Raw genomic sequence first — 21,343 nt, 5'->3', positions numbered from 1 at the left:
ACATCTCCAGAGAAAGAACTAATGGGAATATGAATGCAGATTGACTCATACTTTTTAAATTTTCTTTTTCTTGTTTTGTATCTGTTTTCTTTTGCAACATACTTAATATAGAAATATGTTTTGCATGACTGCACATTTATAATCTATCAAATTGCTTAGCTTCTCAAGGAGGCAAATAGGGAGGAAGGAAGAATTTGTATCTGAAACTTAAAATAATGTAATTTTTTTACATTAATTGAGAAAAGAAGAACTTGATAGTTTCCTCCATATTCATACATTGTAGATATCTTGTAGATGACAGAGAAACATTTTTTAAAAGAAGGGAACTAGAAAGTGCTAGGCATAACAAGTACCAGGGAAAATCATAACTATTAAATTATGACTATATTTACCATATAGGAAACAGCTGGTTAGTGATGTGGAAGTAATTTCTGAATCAACTATATATTGTGAGGCCATTGATTTGGTAGATTAAAATCAGTATGAAATTAAGAAAGAATCTTAAAAAGGAAGATGCAGCATATAATTCAAACTGATGTTTCCAAATAAGTAATTGAAGCCACGAAATAGGAAATAGATAAAGGAGTAGACTATGACCATTTTCTAAAGAAATTTAACTGATATAAATCAACTGCCACAATGAAAACTCCTAAAGAAACTACTTCATCCAGAAAATAGTAACTATTCTTGCCAACAAGAGAGATATGACAGCCAAAGGAAGCACTGGTTTAGAATATAATAATTTCAACATTTTCCAGACATCAGCATTGCCTGATTTAAAAAAAAAAGCTTTTTTTTGCATTTACCAGAAACTTGATGATGCCCAAATAAGTTAGTCCTGCTAAAATTTATACAACAAACTAATCTATCCATTTTAATAATGGAATAACCATAATGTGCTACACAAAGGAAAAGGAAACAGCTCTAAAGAAAGTGAAAAAAGGACTTTAGTGTCAAGAGATCCAGAAGAAAACTCTCAGCATGCTGTACAGACAATTATTGATGATTTATAGGAGAACAGACAAGAAATGATAAAATATGTCTTCTTTGATTTGCAAATTGTACTAAAGACAACTATGTGGCACAGCAAAAAGAGCAGAAAGAATTCAGGAAAACCTGAATTCTAATTCTAACTCTATGACTTAATGGTTGTATGTTCCACTCTCAGTCTCAGTTTCGACAATTGCAAAATAGGTATTATAGCATCACCTCCTCTCAGAATTGTTATGAAGAAAAAAAAATCTGAAGTATTTGTAAAAAGTTTTGTAAACCTTAAAGTACCATATACATGTTAGCTATTATGGATGCTATTTTCATTGTTCCTATGGAGGAAAGACCTATATTGATGAGGTAATAGTTCTATGGGAATATTGAAAATTCTAGAATAGATGAAACAGAGACCAAATGATTTTCCATCAGGGACAGTGGTATCAAATGGAAATAGAAATGGATCCTCTTGGGTAGCGAATTGATTTAAAATACCACAAATGAACATTATCTATGTTGAATTATATTTTTACTTATTTTGTTAAACATTTCCCAAAGATGTTTTAATCTGGGTTAGTTGGCACTCAAGATTTTGATGACTGCTTATAGTCCACCAGAGTGAGTTTGACACCTCTAGAGAAGGTTTATCTGTATTTGGGAGGGGAAGGAGCTTGGACCACATGACCTCTCAGGCTCAACATTTTATTTATAAGTATTTCTTCTAAGTACTATAACATTTGGTTTCTTAGAATAATTAATATGAATGAATTTGTCAATATGGCAATATCCCAATCAAAAACCAAATAATGATACTTAGAGCTTCTCTGTAAATCTTGTCTATGTACATGGGATTCAAAGGAGGGCCATAGGAAAGTGTATTGACTTTAGAACTGAGCCATAGGGCCGGCTTCTCTCTGTCAGGGTAGATTCAGTATTAGAATGAAATTAGACTTTTGGAGACCTCCTAACAGTAAATGGAAAGTAAATTTGCTTATCCACCACATAGAAAGTTTAAATGTAGCATCAATTCAGTTTCTCACAACTTTTCTGTTTCCTTATTTGCTATGGTGTCATGGTTAGGAAGATGTGAGGATGGAAGTACTGACCTAGTGAGCTGGAGTGTGTTCATAGACCACCAAGAAAGTGCAAAATTTGGTTGAAATTAGTCTGCTGGACCAATGGAGTTATTTATTTATTTATTGGTTTATTCATTCATTCATCCATTTATTTATTTATTTATTTTTTTGTGGGGATTTTTTTGGTTTTGCTTTGTTTTTTTTTGCTAGTTAATGGGATTAAGTGGCTTGCTAGCCAATGGGATTAAGTGGTTTGCCCAAGGCCACACAGCTAGGTAATTATTAAGGCCTGATTTGAACTCAGTTACTCCTGACTCCAGGGCCAGTGTTCCATCTACTGCACCACCTAGCCCCCCCCTTGAGTATTTTTTTTAGGTTTTTTTTTGCAAGGCAAATGGGATTAAGTGGCTTGCCCAAGGCCACACGGCTATGTAATTATTAAGTGTCTGAGACTGGACTTGAACCCAGGTACTCCTGACTCCAGGTTTGGTGCTTTATCCACTGCACCACCTAGCCGCCCTCCCATTGAGTTTTAAGAATGGTTTCAGTACCTTTTAAATAAATACTTACTTAGTCTGAGTAAGATATGACTTTAGAAAAAGCCTGCTAAATCTAGGTGGCAGGGATCCTACTAGAAATTGTTCCCGTCACATATAGAGTCTGGGTTCAAGACCTGATTCTACTGCTTATCATTTTTATGATGCTGGAGACATTGCATCTCTCTAGTCCAAGTTTTTTTTATCTACAAAATGAGAGGTTTGGTTAGATTACCAAAAAAAAGCTTTCTGACTGACATTTTTGTTTTTCAGTATCAGGTAAGAAAATTGTAATCCGTGATCTTAATCAGGAGGAGCTTCAGAAGAATATGTTAGATAAAAATCAAATCATTTATATCAAAAACTAGGATTACCAAAATTAAAGAATACTATCTAGCTCTTCACTATATATGAAAAGTAATGAGAGTACAAAAATGTGTAAAGAAACAGGGAGGAAAAGTAATTTTATTTTTTCTAGAACCTTCATTAGCTGCTCAGAGGAATGAAGGCAATATTTAATAATCATTGATATTTTCATAGCACTTTGTCTTACAACTAACTTTTTCATTTGTTCCTTATGTTAATTCTGTGATATACATGCATATACGCATGTATATTATAAAGATGAAGAAAATAAGACTAGGAGAGGTTACCCAATTCATGATCACATAGTTAATAAGTCTCTGAGGAAGGATTTGAATTAAAATATTCCTGAATTAAAATCCTTCTTATAGCTATATTAATTTGTCTTTTATGTAGAAATTAAACTGTAGATGAGAGATGGGAGTCAAGGACAGAGAGACAACTTCCAAATTATATAGTACAATTTTTTTATTATTTATAATTTTTTTGAAAAGATTATTTTAGTACATAGAAGTTGAAGAATAAGACACATAGCTATAACATATTTGTAGTTCTGCCCAAAGGAGAAAGAAGCATGAGATAGTAGAGAGCCCTAATCTGGGAGTCGAGACTCTTAGTTTTTAGTCTTAATTCTGCTTCTAACTAGGTTGTGGAGGTTAGGACAAGTTACTTTTCCTCTATGGACTTCACTTTTTTCATTTTCAATATGAAGAGATTATTAGATGATTTTTTCAAGGCCTTTCCTAGATTTTTGAATTTATGACTTCTTCATTAACCATCTCAGGTGAGAGAATATGTTTATTGTCAAACAGGTCCTCAGCTTGCCTATATCCATTTTTACCTGCATTCAACATATTATCTCATAAGGGATTCCTTCACATATTAAAATCATCTTTTATTGATTTTTTTAAAGAGAGTGATTGCTCCATACCACAGAATAGCTTAATTCTAAACTCTGATGCATCTCAGCTCTGATTAAAGAGTATATACACTGCAGTAGAATAGATCCCAAACTAGCCAGATTTTCTTATCCTGTTTGATTCTTGCCCATGCCCTTCATAAAGAATGTACTGGAGAACAAAACAACTCTCAGACTACCTTTCTGTTACCCATCCCTCTTCCTGTGAGACAGACTTATGACCTTTCTCAGTTAGACTTGCCAGAGATGGTATCTTATGCACCACTTGATAGGATCCCTGAAAATCATCATTGTTAATATGCCTCAGTCTATTTACACTCACTGTGCATCTTCCATCTCCTTTGAGTTATCTGAAAATTGAGATCAGAAGATTGAGCTCCCTAGTGCAGGAATTTTTCACAATTGCTTATGATTAGATGACCTTAAAGGTCTTTTCCAACTCCAGATCAATAACTGATCCCATGACCCTATCTAGGCAGTGTCTACATGACATTAAATTGGGTGGCTGAAACATGAAGAATTCAGGGTAAGTTGGAAATGCAGCATCATGGAAACAAACTCTATAAACAATCTACTTTTAATGGAAACCAATCCTTTTCTAAAACTTTTATTTTTGCAGAATTCAATCAAATTGATGTGTTTACAGATTGATCTGTTATGAAATTAGTCATTCATGTATCCTGTAGGCTAGTGTTTTAAACCACCCAGGTCTTTTGTCAGTTCCAAACAAACATTGTTCTCACGGACAAATGGCTAAAAGGAGAAACATTTTAATACTGAATACTCAGAGGATCCATGATTGTATAGTGAACTCTAGGCATGGGAAGACCCTTCCCCCATGCAGCCCACATAACATATTCTATATGTTCTAGGAAATTTCAAGAAACTTGTCTAGGTTCAACATAGCCAGGAAGCATCAGAAGTGAGGTTTGAATTCAGGTCTTTATGACAACAAGCCTAGATTTTTCTTTGCTATAACTACCCCGTTTGCTTCCTTTCAGTCCAGAAAATGTTGCTTTATTTGAAAGCATCCAGGATGCTTTAGATTTTGGAAGAATGGGTAAGCATGAAGATCTTCAAGCTTACTAAAATACAAAATGCTATTGTGAAGGGCAGCCACGCGGAAACAGCTGTGATTTATAAGTCTTATTAATGTGAAGGGTTTTTTTCCTCCTCTTGAACAACAACAACAACAAAAACTCCTCCAAACTCAGAGCTCAGAAGGAACAGAAAACATTGTTTTCTTACTGATGTGAAGTTTAAAATGTATAGGCTTTGAAGTGAATTGGCCAAGACCACAACAATACTTTGGACCTGACTGGAGTCTAGATTGCATACAGATGTTAATTTGGCATTTGCATGAGCACATACAAAAGCTTCCCTACTTGTTTCTAGGCACATTGGGATCTGGACTCACTTTAGCTTCACAAACTGATTATAAACACTAATTACCTGAAAACATGCTGTTTGCCTTAATATGTGGCCTGTGGACTTGGATCCTGATTTCTAAAAATGTAACATTTATCCAGGATATTTGACAAATGCTCAAAAATGTCGACTATGTCTATTGGAATAAAATGCACATACTTTCTCCATGTACAACTCATTAACCCCATTTTCACCTACTAAGTAGTCTTTCCCTAGACTATGGGGAGAAAGAAAATCCAAAGGGAACTGACTTAAAAAGCTGTTGATTTTTGCTCATGATGTATCCAAAGTGTCAGAGATGGTTAATTAAAAAGACTTGCACATAGGGCCAAAGTCAGGGGTTGAAGCTCCTATCCTAAGATTTCTCCTGGGGGGGGGGGCGGATCTCTGCTTCAAGAACCACAAATTCACCCCTCATTATAGCTGGCTGTCTCCCCAACATGCTTCCCAACTCACGAAGGAAAATGAGTGAGAGAGTATATGGTTCAGTGCCGTCCATTTCATTATGTCCTATTGATTATGGATCGAATGGCAAATGACTGGACATTTGAAGTGAATACAATAAAATGCCCTGCTTCTCCTATCCAGTTTTAATTATTAAGCACTTGCCAGGCACTGTGGTAGGTACCAGAGATATAAAAGCAAAACAAAAGCAAAAAAGGTTCCTATTCTCAAAAAGTTTGCATTTTATGGATGGGATACAACACACACAAAGATAAGTGGATGTGAAGAAAATCCAAGTGATTTTGTGAGGAGAGGAGAGCACTAGCCAACACCTGGGCTTAAGAAGAAAATCCTCAGGTAGGAGGTGCTATCTGAGATGAAACTTGAAGAGAGTCAGGAATTCAAAGAGATAGAAGTAAGGAGGACTATTCCAACATGGGGGAAAAACAAGCAAGAGAACAGGTAAACAGTAAGCCACAGTATATATGAGGGAAAGTAATTTGGAATAAATCTGGAGACAGGCAGAAACCAGATTGGGAAAGCTTTAAATGCCAAAGAAAGGAGCTTTTTATTTCATCTTAGAGGCAATCATGAACTGTTTAAAGCATCTTGAGCAGAGAAGTGATATGATCAGAACCAAGATTTAGGATTGTCAATGAGGTATTGAAGGTAAGGGAAAAGGGAGAAGCATGGAGACTGATTAGGAATTTATTAATATAACAATTGACATTTATAAAGTATCTTTTCTTTCTTTCCATGCTTGATAATCCCTTTTAGGTTATTCAAAAGGGTAGAATTTTTCTGTTTTGCCTCTGGGAATATGATCTTGATTTCTGTACCTTTTAATGATCCTTATTTGTTTGTTCTTTAATGTACTTTTCAAAGTAATATTTTTCCCTCACTATCTTTTTTTTAACAGAGAAGAGTCACTTGACTCTAAAATCATGATTAATGATAATACTTTTCAATATAGCAATCAGTAGTCATGCCTCATTAATGAGACGCATTGTCCCATCATCATTAATTCCCATTTAGATTGTAATTTCACTTTGTATAGACTTTAAAAAGTTAACAAATGTCTCCACAAGGCCTACCAATGTCAACAGAAGTATTAAGAAAATACTTCCAATTACTCAGGCTCATAACCTTAGAGTCATCCTTCATCTTTGACTTTCTTTTTCTTAGTCAATTAGGTCACAATTCTAGTCACAAATTCTTGTATCCATCTCTTATTCAGATAAACAATCATAAGCCCTCATCATCTGACCTAGGACTACTGCAATTAATTTCTAATTGGTCTTCCTGCCTCATCTTTTTCCTCTCTGATTCATCAAACCTCCACACAAGTGCCAAAGTCATTTTTCTAAAACAAAAGATTGAGTACATTACTCCCCTGTTCAATAAACTCCAGTGGTTACATATTTCCTCTAGGCTCAAACATAAACTTATCTTTTTAGCACTTAAACCATTTCAATGGACTCCTGAATTAGCCTCAGAAACAATTTGGCTTTATACAGATTTTTGTGATAATGGCATTTGCTCCTTGTGGAAACTAGTTTGGACTTGGAGAAATTATGTAGTCTGAAGACTTAGGAGGTAAATGCTGTCTTCAAGTATTAAAAGAGATGATGAAATTTTTTTCCCCCAGGAGCAGTGGGCAGAAGTTGCAAAAACAAAAGTTTAGCTTTTTAATCCCTAACCATTTGTTCCAAAATTGGTATGGGTAGACTAGGGAGGTAGGTGAAATATATGATCTTTGAGGCTCCTTTCAGCACTAAAATTCTATGATAATTTATCTGAAAACATGTATAAAAAATTTAGTGGCTTTTTCCCTTTTTCTCTGTCTCTGTTTCTCTGTATTTTGGTCTCTCTCTCTCTCTCTCTCTCTCTCTCTCTCTCTCTCTCTCTCTCTTTCTCTTTCTCTGTATTTCTCTACAGTGGTTTGAATTTTCTGCCCCATTTGAAAAAAGAATGGTATTCAAGATGGTTCTTTTTTTAAAAAAGTCCCTTTAGTCTGGTACCTCTATGAAATTAACAATATTCACATAGTTTCTATCCTTTACTAGTGTTTGAATGATAATTCAATACTATTTGAATTGATGCAGTCTATTCAAAACACTACTTTTTCATGAGACTGGTTGCTTTTGTGGGTTTTACTTTTTTCATTACAAGATTATCCTCCTTACTTTTGCTAATTATAGAGACTTTATCTTGATTTTTAACAAAGTACATGAAATACTTTCTCTATAGTTATTTTTGTGTGGGCTAGTTGGTATGACAATAAGATAGAGTTGGAATTTGTTGCCCAAAGAGTAGGCATAATGATTTAAACTCATCTAGGAAGGAAGTCCAGGAGCCCAGTGACCTATTTTGTCCCTTTGCCTTTTAACATTTTAACCAGTAATTTGGCTAAAACCATGGATGGCATATTTATTATGCTTTCAGATAGCTCAAAGTTGGGAAGGATAAGTTATCTACTGGACGACACTGAGAAAATTAAAAAGTATACGAGATATTCTAGGGCAATGGTAAGAATAGTATGTGATTATAAAGGGATAAGTATTGTCATGTTATTTAATCATTTTAGTCATGTCTGATTCTTCATGACCCCATTTGGGGTTTTTCTTGGCAGAGATAATGCTTTCTTTGCCATTTCCTTCTCATTTTGCAGATAAAGAAACTGAGGCAGATAGGCTTAAGTGACCTGCCAAGCTCACACAGTGTCTGAGGTCAGATTTTTTTTTAGTTTAGTTTTTTTTTTTGCAAGGCAATGGGGTTAAGTGGCTTGTCCAAGGCCACATGGCTAGGGAATTATTAAGTGTTTGAGGCCGGATTTGAGCTCAGGTACCCCTGACTCCAAGGACAGTACTCTATCCACTGTGCCACCTAGCCACCTCAAGGTCAGATTTTTTTTTTTCTTTAGAAATTCAAAACCTTGGTTTGCCTTTATTTTGAAAACTGCTTTTTCAAACCGGTAGTGAACAAAGAACTGGCAATTTCCTTTCAAAAGCAGGTTAAAGATTTCTCATCTTCATTGCAGAAGTGCTTTTCTTAACACTGAGTGTTAGATCTGAACTCTACATGAGAATTCAAATTGCAGCATCAAAATTCGTCATGATGGCATAATGTCTTGTCTTCTATGGACTTTCTGCCTCAGAATGCAAAATAAGAAAAGATATTTAGGAATAAAATCATTGGTTTGCATTTATTTTGAAAAACCATTTTTCAAACAGTTAGTGACAAAAGAACTGATATTTTTCTTTCAAAAAACAGGTTAAAGATTTTGGATTTTCATTTTAGAAGTGTGTTTTTTAAATTAATATTTTATTTGTTTTCCAATGATAAACTATAGTAGTTTCTACCTACTATTTTCTGTAAGGTTTTAAATTTTACAATTTTTTCCGCCACCTTCCATTCCCCCCCCAATCCCCCCACAAAAGGCAGTCTGGTAATCTTTATGTTGTTTTCATGCTGTACATTGATCAAAATTGAATGTGTTGGGAGAGAAATCATATACTTGAGAAAGTAAAATATTAGAGATAGCAAAATTATGTGGTGCATAAGACACTTTTTAAAGAAATTGAGGATAATAGACTTTGGTCTTTGTTTAAACTCCACAATTCTTTTTCTGAGTATAGATGGTATTCTCCATTGAAGGTACTTTAAAATTGTCCTTGATTATTGCATTGATGGAATGAGCAAGTCCATTAAGTTTGAACAACACCCTCATGTTGCTGTTAGGGGTGTACAATATTCTTCTGGTTCTGCTCATCAGAGGTTAGATTTGAGTTCAGGAAGATGAGTCTTCTTGACTCCAGGAATTGCAATTTATTCACTGTGCCAGCTAGCTGCCCAAGTTTTATACTTGGGTTAAAGAAATCTGCTTCACAATTAAAAACAAGATGTGACTGGATATCAGTCTCTCTCTCTCTCTCTCTCTCTCTCTCTCTCTCTCTCTCTCTCTCTGTATGTATGTGTGTCTTTGTCTTTCTCTCCACATATATACAAATCTATCTATCTATCTATCTATCTATCTATCTATCTATCTATCTATATATATATCATCTATCTGTCTATCAAGAACCCTTGGAGAGGGGGTATGAGTAGATTTTAGGAGATCCTTGAACTTATGGGAAAAATTACATCTTTATTTCCATTACCCTTTGATATCCTTTGTAATTATATATATATATATATATATATATATATATATATATATATGTTTTATGCATTTAAAAACATTAGTCCAAGAAGAAGTCCAAATGGGCCTTATCATGCAGTTAAAGGGGAAGGTTATGCCAAAAATTGTTAATAATCCTTGCTCTAGGTTTTTTAATGAACTGGCAATCTAATAGAAGTCAAAAGAGCTAATAATAATTTAATAATAGGTGACATGCTTATACAAGCATGATATCCAGGAACAAGGAGATGATTATGCTGCTTCACTATACTTTTGTCAGGTCACATATGGAGCATTGTATTTATTTCTGGGTTCCACATTTTAGGAAGGGCATTCATGAGTTCAAGAACTTTCAAAGGAGGGCAACCAGGATAGTAAAGGACCTTGAGCATATATCATATGAGGGCAAGTTGAAAGAATTAGGAACATTTATTTTGGAGAAGAACTTAGGAGAACTTGATGTCTTTGTTTCCTAGGGAGTTGTCTTTTAGAAAAGATATTAGAACTAGGAGCAAAGAGTGGACATTGCAAAGTCACATTTGGGCTTGATGCAAGGAAAAACTTTCTCATAAATAATAGTATCCCAAACATTGGATTAGGCAGCCTCTGAGGTCCTTTCAAACTCTGAAATTTGGTGTAATTTTCTAATTCTGCTTATTGTTAAAAGTTATTTGGAGCTTGAAAAACAGAACCATGAAAACCATGCAAAATGTCATCTATTTAATTTTATATGTAGAAGTATATATGTATCTATATGTGTGTATATAAAATTTTTGAAATTAAAATGACATCTGTTGATTCTTTTGAAACAGAGATATGAACTAAGAAGCTTATCACAATCTTATAATAAGAATAGCAATTTTATCTAAACTAATTCATATATTCAATGCTTTACCAATTAAATTACCAAAAATGTGTTGCTGAATAAAAAAATAATAACAATTCATTTGGAAGAACAAAAAGGAAAAATAAGTATAAAGGAGATTTACCAGTACCTGAACTTAAATTATATTTTAAGGCAATTATCTTGAATTAAAGCAAATTTTATTTTGTGAAAGACAATGAATATTAACACAAACTAATTTTTGCTTTTTGAATTATAAGAGCCCTTTTAAATTTATTGCTGCCTTTTAAGTAAACACAATTTTGCCAGTTATTTCAGGGTATATAAGGGAGGGTATCTTTGCATTCTGCCCAATTTTTACTTAAAGTGAAAGTAGTTTCCAAATTCCTATAAACTATGTATGCATAGTGATGTGGTTTAAATGCTAATAGGCATTAGGGAGCAAAACAATTGATTTGATTATTTATGTCTGCTTCAAGTCATGAACAAGTTGTATCTGAAATCTTCTCTGAAAACTCCCTACATTGATCTCTTCTCTTTCTAACTATGGATGCACTTGTATTCTGTGCTGTCTCTTTTTCTCAACTGGATTGTATGCATGTATACGTGCATGTATATATGCATATATGCATCCATGAATGTATGTGTTGCTGTCATGCTTCTTTCTATTCATAGGTCTATTTTGCTGCCTTTGTTCCCCCCATTTATTTCATTCATAGTACTAAATACAAAGCTAGGTATATCAAAATGCTAAAATATAAATTTATTGAGACGCTGAACTTAGTTCATCCCTCCATTTTTAATGGACATAGAATCTTGAAGTTAAAAAGGTTCTAAGACTCTGTTGTTCAATGTATAACTTAAGAATTTCTCTTATATGATGTCTGGTTCAATGGCCATTCAACCTTTGAAGAACTCCAATAATGGAAAACCTGCCTCCTTCCAAAGCAGTTTTTCTCATTTGGGGATAGTTTTAATTATTAGATAGTTTTTCTATAAATCAAGTCTAACTTTCCATTCAATTCCATTCATTATTGCAATCTCTGTATTTTGGGGACAAGTATTTTCTTTTTAAGAAAAATTTTTCTCATGCTCAATAATGATCCTGATTTTAGGCTTTCAGTTCTATAAATCATACTCTGCAGAATACATACGTTAAGAGTTATGTCCCTTTATATCTCTATTGTACATTTTTGTGGTTCAAGCATAAATGGACTAGCAAATTACTGTCCAGATGGAAAAAACCAGAAATAAGAGGAAAGATTAAGAAGGGATAAAATTGATACTAATGGATCTACCCTAAATAAGTGCATAAACCAATGCTCTGAGTGGTGAAAGCTAGATTCTTTCTCCCCCAAAAAAGTAGTGTGCAGAACTCATGAGATATCTAACTCGTGTGACTGGAACTTATGGAACTGCTAACTCAGACTGATAGAGATCTTGACAGTAATACAGAGGCAACAGAATTATGAGAACCCAAGGTACCTGAAGACTTTTGAAAAGATTGTTAGACATTTAAGTCTTGGGAGGGGAGAGGGGATGAAATATTTGTGAATCAATCACAGAATCAGTAATGAACAAATAAGACAGTTTGTTGGTAACATTATGGTTAATATGAGTAAAGTAATTATCAACTAATCAAACAATAATCATTTATCAAACACTTACAAGGTGCCAACCAGTGTGATATGTGCTGGTTATATAGAGACAAAAGTGCTATTAAGACAGTTTCATTATTATGATCTCATGTATATGGTATTTTTAACATTTCAAAGTGCTTTCATTTTAATTATCTCATCACGTCCTCACAATAACCCCATGAGGTAGGTTGGCCACAGGATCAAATTCTGGGAAACCTGGAGAGAAGGGATGGGGGGGCACTGGAGTCAGTTTATTGGGAAGGTAGTAGATTGTGTCATAGTTAGGAACAAGTATATGCTTGCATTTCCATGTAATCCATTATTCACTCTCTTTTCCCCTCTCCTCTCTCAGTTCTGTCTCCACATTTAGTCATCATTGGGGAAATGAAGCCAAGGTTGAAAAACATGGGAATGAAAGGCAATCTATTTTTAAAAAGAATCATTAACTCCCTGATGATGGAAGAGAAAATATACAAATATTAGGCCATTAAAAATGTATTAGATCTTTGGGTTATAAAGTGTTTTATATGGACTGTTCAGGCTTGGTGTCTTATATACATACATTCATTATATACACATATACAAATGACATCTATGAATATATTTTATATGTATATACATACATATATACACACAAATTCATATGTATATGCAAATACAAATCTATATCCTAAAAGTATGATAACAACATTACTTGGGCGAATTTGTATTAGTGACCTTTCATATATATACTGCAACAGACAGAGGCAGAAATTTGAGCAGGCATACATAAGCTCCTGGCCACTTTGTTTAAGAAAGAAAAAAAAATAACATTAGAAGGAGAGGAAACCCAAGAGTGCAATCTCCTTATGCACCCTCTCCTCAATCCCCTTGAATTCCAGTTGGGCCCCACAACAGACAAGAGAAGCAGCTCACCCTCCGAATTTTCGCTAATCACCACAGAGCCCTAGGAATGGCTTCCAGATGCGTCCATTTTGTTATTTCTGGCGAAGGGAGCCCCCTTGCACTTGGCTAAGGCAAGGAGGGAGGAGATCCATAAATTAACACCAGGAGTGTTCTTGTACTTACTACATATGGGAGGGAATGCTTGAAGTGGGCACTGGAGCTCCTTGGGAATCACCTTCCCTCCAATAGCTAGTTTTCCTCGGGTGGCTATCTTAACATAAATATCTGGAGTCAATGCATTTCTAACAGAAAGTGTCTAAACCCAGTTCTCACCATTTCATTCATTTGTTGTAAAAACATGATGGCCAATTCATTTTCCTTCTATGCTCATTTCCCAAAAGGAAATGTTGACTTGGTACTAATATAATCAAAATATTGTATGGTTACTGGGTGCCAGTAGGTCAAGAGTGTTGGACAAAGAGCTGAGGATAGGGTATTGGGGTGGTTCTGAATTATTCCAGTAGCAGACATCTAAGCAGTCACTAGTTTGGTACCAAATAGTCAGATTGGAGTCAAAGCATTAAAGAGCAAAGGTCTATTGGCAAGTGATGGTCAGAAATCAGACTGATGAAGGTCAGAGAAAAGTGCAACACAGACATCATCTTAGCAAACAGTCAAGAATCAGGAGTTATGGGATTAAAGAATCAGATTTAAAGCTAGAAGGGATTTTAGAGGTTATTTGGTTTAGTTTTCTTATTTTGTGGGTGGGAAAACTAAAGCATAGGAAAGATTAACTGACTTATTTAAGGTCACATAATACATGGCAGAGCTAGAGTTTGATGATATATACTTCAGAGGAATAAAAATTATTTATTAAACAAGAGAAATAACTCTTGCCCTGAAGGAGGTTACATTCTAATATGAGGAAAAACTCAGAGGGAGTAATAACCTTGGTGAGGTGTTTAGATTTAGAAAATCACAAGAAATGGATGTGTGGAACTAATGGGGTGACAATATGTTGATTTGATGTCCTAAAGAAAGAGGTAGACTTCAGAGGGGGAGAGTATACATCCTGGGAAGTGAGTGAATTGCAAAAATGAAGACCAGAGTAGAATGAAAAGCATGGTTGGAGTTTACTACAGAGAGTGTGCAGCTAGATGGCACAGTGGATAGAATATGTCATGGAGTAAAAGGACTCTTTTTCTTGAGTTCAAACCTGATCTCAGATACTTAGTAGTTGTGTGACTATGCTTGCCTCAGTTTTTGCATTTGTAAATTGATTTGGAGAAGGAAATGGGAAACTAGTTCAGTATCTCTGCCAAGAAAACTCCCAAGTGGTCATGAAGAGTTGGACACACTGAAAAAAAACAAAAATGAAAAATGACTAAACAATGACAATTCACTAATCATAATGGTGAATGCCCCAGGGTAGAAATTCCAAAACCTAGTGTGTTAACTTCCCCAAGGCATGGTTTCTGAAGATCTGTTCTTGAGGGGGCATGGCAGCACAGCTGATGGCAAGAGGATGGTCGAGGAAAATACAAAGCCAGTCTGCTTTCCACTGTACCATGTGGAGCTAAATAGAAGAAGGTGAGTGATCAAACAAAGAAAAAACATTGTTGCCTGAGACATCAGTCTGTTCAAGCTCTATCTCTTTTTATTATCATACTATTCTAATATTCACAAATGCAGAATTTGAGGTGATGACAAAAATGAAAATAGTAAGTTTAGGGGGCAAAAGTCAGACTCAGTTCCCCATAATAAATAACTTCCCATCTCAGTTATCTTGAAATAGGCATTTATTTGTAAAGATATTATCATTTCCAGGGATTTATCCATTGATAGTTTAGTTGGGGTGAGAAGACAGAACACTGAAAAAAAAATAATTCATGAAATAAGGTAGTCTAAAATAAGGTCTAGGTGAGTTTCAGGGATATCATAGGAGATCAGAAGAAGGGTAGAACCCTGTGGGCTAGCTGGATTAAAGAAAGTTTCCTGGAGGAGTTAGAAAATACACTGAATCTTAAGAATGAGTAAGATTTGTTATAGATGGTGTAATGGATAGAGTGCTACCCCATGAAGATTCCACTTCATGAGTTCAAATCTGGTCATAGTTGTGTGACCCTGGGCAAGTCATTTAACTCAGTTTGCCTCAGTTTCATCTTCTGTAAAATAAGCTGGAGAAGAAAATAGTAAAACACTTTAGTATCTTTACCAAGAAAACTCCAAATAAGGTCACAAAGAGTCAGACACAATTGAACAAGAAGAAGAAAATTTGTATAGTTCTAACAGGAAGTTATACCTCCTTGATCATCTGGATCACCATCCCAGTCTTGAAATGCTGTATTTGATTATGTGTATCCAATAAACAATTCTAGCTCATCCTAGTGTTACAGCATGCCATTCACTTCAGTTCTGCCCTAAATTTGCAAAATAGGTAGATTCATAAGAATAGTTTCATTTCTATAATACTTCATGTTTTCTAAAGCCCTTTATGAATGTTATCTTATTTTATCCTCACAATAAGTTTTTGAAAAAGCTAAGGAGTTTGAATCCCATGTCTTCATCTCTTCATCTCTCTCTCTCTCTCTCTCTCTCTCTCTCTCTCTCTCTCTCTCTCTCTCTCTCTCTCTCTCCCCTTATCATCTATCTATCTATCTATCTATCTATCTATCTATCTATCTATCTATCTATCTATCTATCCATCTGGCTATCTAGCAATCTAGCTATCCATTCTATCTCTCTGTTTCTATCTGTCTTTATCTGTCTCTCTGTCTCTTTGCCTTGCTCTCTCTCATTACTGTTATAACATGTAACCCCTCCCTCTCATCTCCAAAGGACTCTGAAGTCATACAGATAGATCTAGGTTTGATCTTGGAGGCTGACACTAAAGCAACACTTTGTATTTCTGACTTGTTTTTCTCAGTTTTTCCCTGGGGGGCAGGGAATTTAAATGGAGCTTACTTTTGACTAAAAAGTAAGGTTAGGGTCCTTACCAAGATACTCACCTAGATATACATAGATACTCAATTATAAATTGGGACATGGGACCAACCTTTATTTCACCGACCACAAAAAATACATAAAATGCAAAAAGCTTAAAGAAGTTCATGAGCAAGAGAAGAAAGAAAAAGCACTAAAAACATGTTTCTACTTTCCTCCTTAAAGGAAAAGACACTTTGTAGAACCTTTGAAAAATTCTGCCCATTTACCTTGGACTTGTACAGTTCACAGTACTATCTAGTTATGTGGGGAGCAATCTTTACTGCTCTTCATGGCAGGATATTTTGTACTGCAGTTTCAGGGTAACTGTCTGTGGAGGATGTTCTTTTCCTTTTCTGATAAAGGAACCACTTTCAAAGTCAGGGACCTAGACATCAATTTGAGGAATTCCTACTTTCTTGATGTCAGGATTGTACATAAAGTAGTAATACCTAAGACTGGAAATTTATAGTCTCAAAATTATTAGCTTCTGAACTGGGCAAAACCAGGTCACTTGCAAATGTGCATTTATTGCAGGTAGATTTTTCTTCTTCTTTTTCTTTTGCTCTTCAGGAGTGATGACAATAAAGGGGGAAATCCCCACCCTACCATTATTGAATTCTGATCTGGAAGTCTAAGAGTTGCAAAAATTGGAATAGAAAAAGAGGAAAAGTCCTTAGATGTGAAAATAGATTATTCTTATAGGTAATAAATTCGATGGTTCCTCTGATAGGAATATATTTTTTTAAAAAATAAGAGTTTTTTAAGTGCCAAATATGCGAAACATTTTACAAATATTTTCTCATTTAATTATCATAGCAGCTCAGAGAGGTAGGTGCTATTATTATATCCAATTTATAATGCATGAAACTGAGGTAGAGAAAGATTAAACACTTTGTTCAAAATTACAAAACCAGTAAGTGTCTAGGGCTGGATTTGAACTCAGATTGAGTCTGAAGCCACCTGACTGCCCCTTCTTCCCAGGTCCAAAGGGAACAGTTTCAATCACTGATACCAAATCATAGGAATGCCAGAGCACAAGCCTATCACCATAGAAAGTGTTTTGTAATATATCATATTGATTGTGGAATTCATCAAATTCATCTGACCCTATTATTTTTTTTTGTTTGTGTTCTGTTGTGTCTAACTTTCTGTAACTCCTTTTTAGGTTTTCTTGTCAAAGTATTGAAGTTATTTGCCATTTTGCCCACAGTCACACAGCTAGCAAGTGTCTGAAATTGGATTTAGTCTGATTTATTCTTGATTCCAGGCCCTGAACTCCAACCACTGTACCATATAAATGACCAGGATCTATTGTTTTACTATTATTAATAATGATAGCTATAATAACAAATCTAAAGTTAAGAATCTCTCATCAATGAAAGAACTCCACTGTTCACTCACAAAAGTTCATTTAAATTCTCATCTGTCAAACTGTGTCACATTTCATTATCTGATTAACCAAGAAATGTTTATGACCTCACTGTATGATGATTAGCATTTCCACAATGTAATGTCATTTTCTCAATTAGATAGTACATAAAGTATAAGATGCTGGTGGTGGAGATTTATTTAATTCTTTATTCCATATGGTTACATAGTCCTTTTGTGATAGTCTAATGATGTACATATTTATATTAGGGAGACTGTGGCAGATGTGCCACATCTGGATTTTCAAAAGTACTTTAGTACCAGATGAAAATCCAAAGGATCATAGATGACCACAGATACATAACATGCTCCTTCAAAAGTGGGATTAACCATTTTTATGTCTTTTGGTTTTATAGTTAAATCTTATATGTGAATAGTTCAAACTACAAACCATATCCCTACTTATTTTATTGAAATTTTCATGAGGTTTCTAGCAAATTTTTAGTCAACTAAGATGACATTCATTCCAATAAAGAAGACTAGTGTGTTATAAATATGATTAAAATGGTTTTGTTGGGGGGTGGGATAAAGGCCTGGCAGGAATATACCCTTCTTCACAATTAGTCAAGAGATTTGAATTTAAATTCTATCTCTTGCAAAAATTACTTTTGTGACCTGAACATGATACTTATTCTACTGAGCCGGTTTCTTTTCTTTAAACATTGTAACATTTTATTTGTTTTCCAATTATATACAATAGGAATATGTACCCATCATTTTTTGCAAGACTCTGAATTCTACAATTTTCCCCCCTCCCCCCCACAGAAGGCCGTCTGACAGCCTACATTATTTCCATGCCATACATTGATGTAAATGGAATGTTATAAGAGTAAACATTACTCCTCCCCCTCAAGAAGATGGGAAACATCAAGATAGAGAGACAAAGAAAAAAATATGCTTTAGTCTGTGTTCAGATTTCAATGGCTCTGTCTCTGGAGTGAGTTGCTTTCCTTATCATAAGTTCACCAGAGAAGTTGCTTCAATATTTTTCCCTCAGTTGCTTTTGCTAGCCATACCTCCACTCTATTTCTCCCCACTCTCATTTATTCTATTCTCTCTCTCTCCTTTCATCTTGGCACTGTCCAAAAGTGTGTTGCATTTGAGTACCCTCTTCCTCGATCTTCCCTCTCTTCTATCACCTATTCCTCCTTCCCTCCCCCCCCCATTCCCCCTCATCCCATCCCTTTCCTCCCATCCTTCTCCAGGGCAAGACAGATTTCCTCACCCTATTAAGTATGTATGACATTTCATCCCTGAGCCATTTCCAATGAGAATGAAGGCTCACTCATTCCCCCTTGCCTTCCCCCTTTCCACTCCATTGAAAAATGTTTTTCTTGACAAATATGTGAAATCTCTCAGCTTCTTCTTCATCTCCTTTTTCTTCCTCCCAGTACTTTCCCCCATCACCCATTGACTCCATCCCATTATCACATCATACCATTATATTCCACTCCTTCCTGTGTCCTGTCTATATATGCTCCTTCTTAACAGCTCTTATAAATGAGAAAGTTCATGTGAGTTATCAATATCTTCTTCCTATGCAGGAATACAAACAGTTCAACACCATCAAGTTCCTCATAGTTAGTTCCTCTCTTCTACTCCCTCTATGGTTCACCAGAGTCCTGTACTTTAAGATCAAACTTTTTGTTCAGCTCTGGTCATCTCGATAGGAAAGTTTGAAAGTTCCCTGTTTCATTGAAAATCCATCTTTTTCCCTGAAAGAGGATGTTCATTTTTGCTCGGTAGTTGATTCTCAGTTGTAAATCAAGATCTTTTGCCTTCCAGAATATCATATTCCAATACCTACAAGGCCTTAATGTAGATGTTGCCAGATCCTGTGTAATCCTGACTATGGAGATTTGGTAGTTGAATGTCTGTTTCTGGCAGCTTTTAGAATTTTCTCATTGATTTGGAAGTTTTGGAATTTGGCTATAATACTCCTGGGAGTTTTTCTTTTGGGATCTCTTTCAGGGGGTGACCAGTGAATTCTCTCCATTTCTATTTTACCCTCAGCTTCTAGGATCTCAGGGCAATTTTGCTGTATTATTTCTTGAAAAATGAAGTCTAGGCTCTTTTCCTAGTTGTGGCTTTCAGATAGTCCAGTAATTTTTAAATTATTTTTTCTGGATCTGTTTTCAAGTTGGTTGTTTTTCCAATGAGATATTTCACATTTTCTTCTAATTTTTGGCTTTTTTAGGAGAGTTTTATTTCTTCCTGATTTCTTGCAAAGTCACCAGCTTCCACTAGTTCCATTCTCCATTTGAAGGAGTTATTTTCTTCAGAGAGTTTTTTTTATCTCCTTTTCCAGTTGGTCAATTCTGCTTTTTTAAGACATTCTTCTACCCATTTGCCTTTTGTTTTGCTTTTTCCATTAGGTGTAAACTGGTTTTTAACATATTATTTTCTTCAGTATTTTTTTGTATATCTTTCACCAAGCTTTTGATTTGGTTTTCATGATTTTTTCCATCATTCTCATTTCTCCTCTCAATTTTTCCTCCCTTAATTGCTTTTGAAAGTCTTTTTTGAGCTCATCCATAGTCTGACCCCATTTTCTATTTCTCTTGTAGGTTTTGGATATGGAAGCTTCAATTTTGTCATCATCTGATTATGTGTTTTGATCTTCCATGGGACTAAAGTAATTCTCTATGGTTAGATCCTTCTTTTTCTGTTGTTTACTCATTTTCTCAGCCCAAGACTAATTTACAGCACTTTCAAGGCTTTGGGGTTTTTTTGGACACCCCACTGGAACCTTTATTCCTTCAAGGTCTTATGCTCTCTAGTCTGTGCTTAGATATGTAGATGGTCCCCATACTTCCCTCTGCCCTGGGGCTATAAGGCAGGATCCAGCTATCTTGGTATGGAAGCCCAAACTGCAATATGTGAGTGTAGGCAAACAGCAGGGTCCTACCCCAGGGAGTGCAGAGACTTCTCTGCAGACTTCCCTTACTGTCTCTGGGAGTGCAGGGTGCTTTCTCCCAATTCTCGTTGCAGATTCAGTGGCCATGCTCCTCACTCCACACTCACCCAGGTGCAGCAGAGTTCTCTCCCCATCTCTTCAAGCTATTGTGGGTGATCTCTGGGCTGCGCTGTGCTGTGCTGTGCTGTGGCTTTTTTTCCAACCCCCTGTTCTGGTGAAGCACTACTTTCCTGTGAATCTTCTAAGTTATCTTGGACTTGGAAAATGTATCACTCAGTCTTATGGGTCCTGCCCTGCTAAATTTGGCTAGAGCCATTTATTTTTGGGGGTTTTGGGGGAATTGGAGTTCTCAGGAGATGCTGCCTTCATACCACCATCTTGGCTCTGTCCCCTCTGAGTCTGTTTCTTAATCTGTAAAAATAAGAAAATTAGACTAGATAGTTTCTAAAGTCCCTACTAGCTTTAAGATCCCATCATTCTAACTTTAATTAATGAAAATTAATTCCAAGTACAAGATGATCACAAACACTTCTGCCACATTATTGCTTGTGGTACTTGAAATAGCAATAACAAGAGATTTAAATTTAGGCATGAGATTATGATGTGTGAGATTGTGTGTATGTGTGTGTATGTGGTGAGTGTGTATGTGTGTATGTGTGTATGTTTGTATGTGTGTTTGGATCACTGGAAAAGAAAAGTAAAGTATGACTG

The sequence above is a fragment of the Macrotis lagotis genome, chromosome 1, assembly GCF_037893015.1.
Source record: "Macrotis lagotis isolate mMagLag1 chromosome 1, bilby.v1.9.chrom.fasta, whole genome shotgun sequence".
In the NCBI taxonomy this organism is placed as follows: domain Eukaryota; kingdom Metazoa; phylum Chordata; class Mammalia; order Peramelemorphia; family Peramelidae; genus Macrotis; species Macrotis lagotis.
This window is presented reverse-complemented; position numbering follows the sequence as displayed.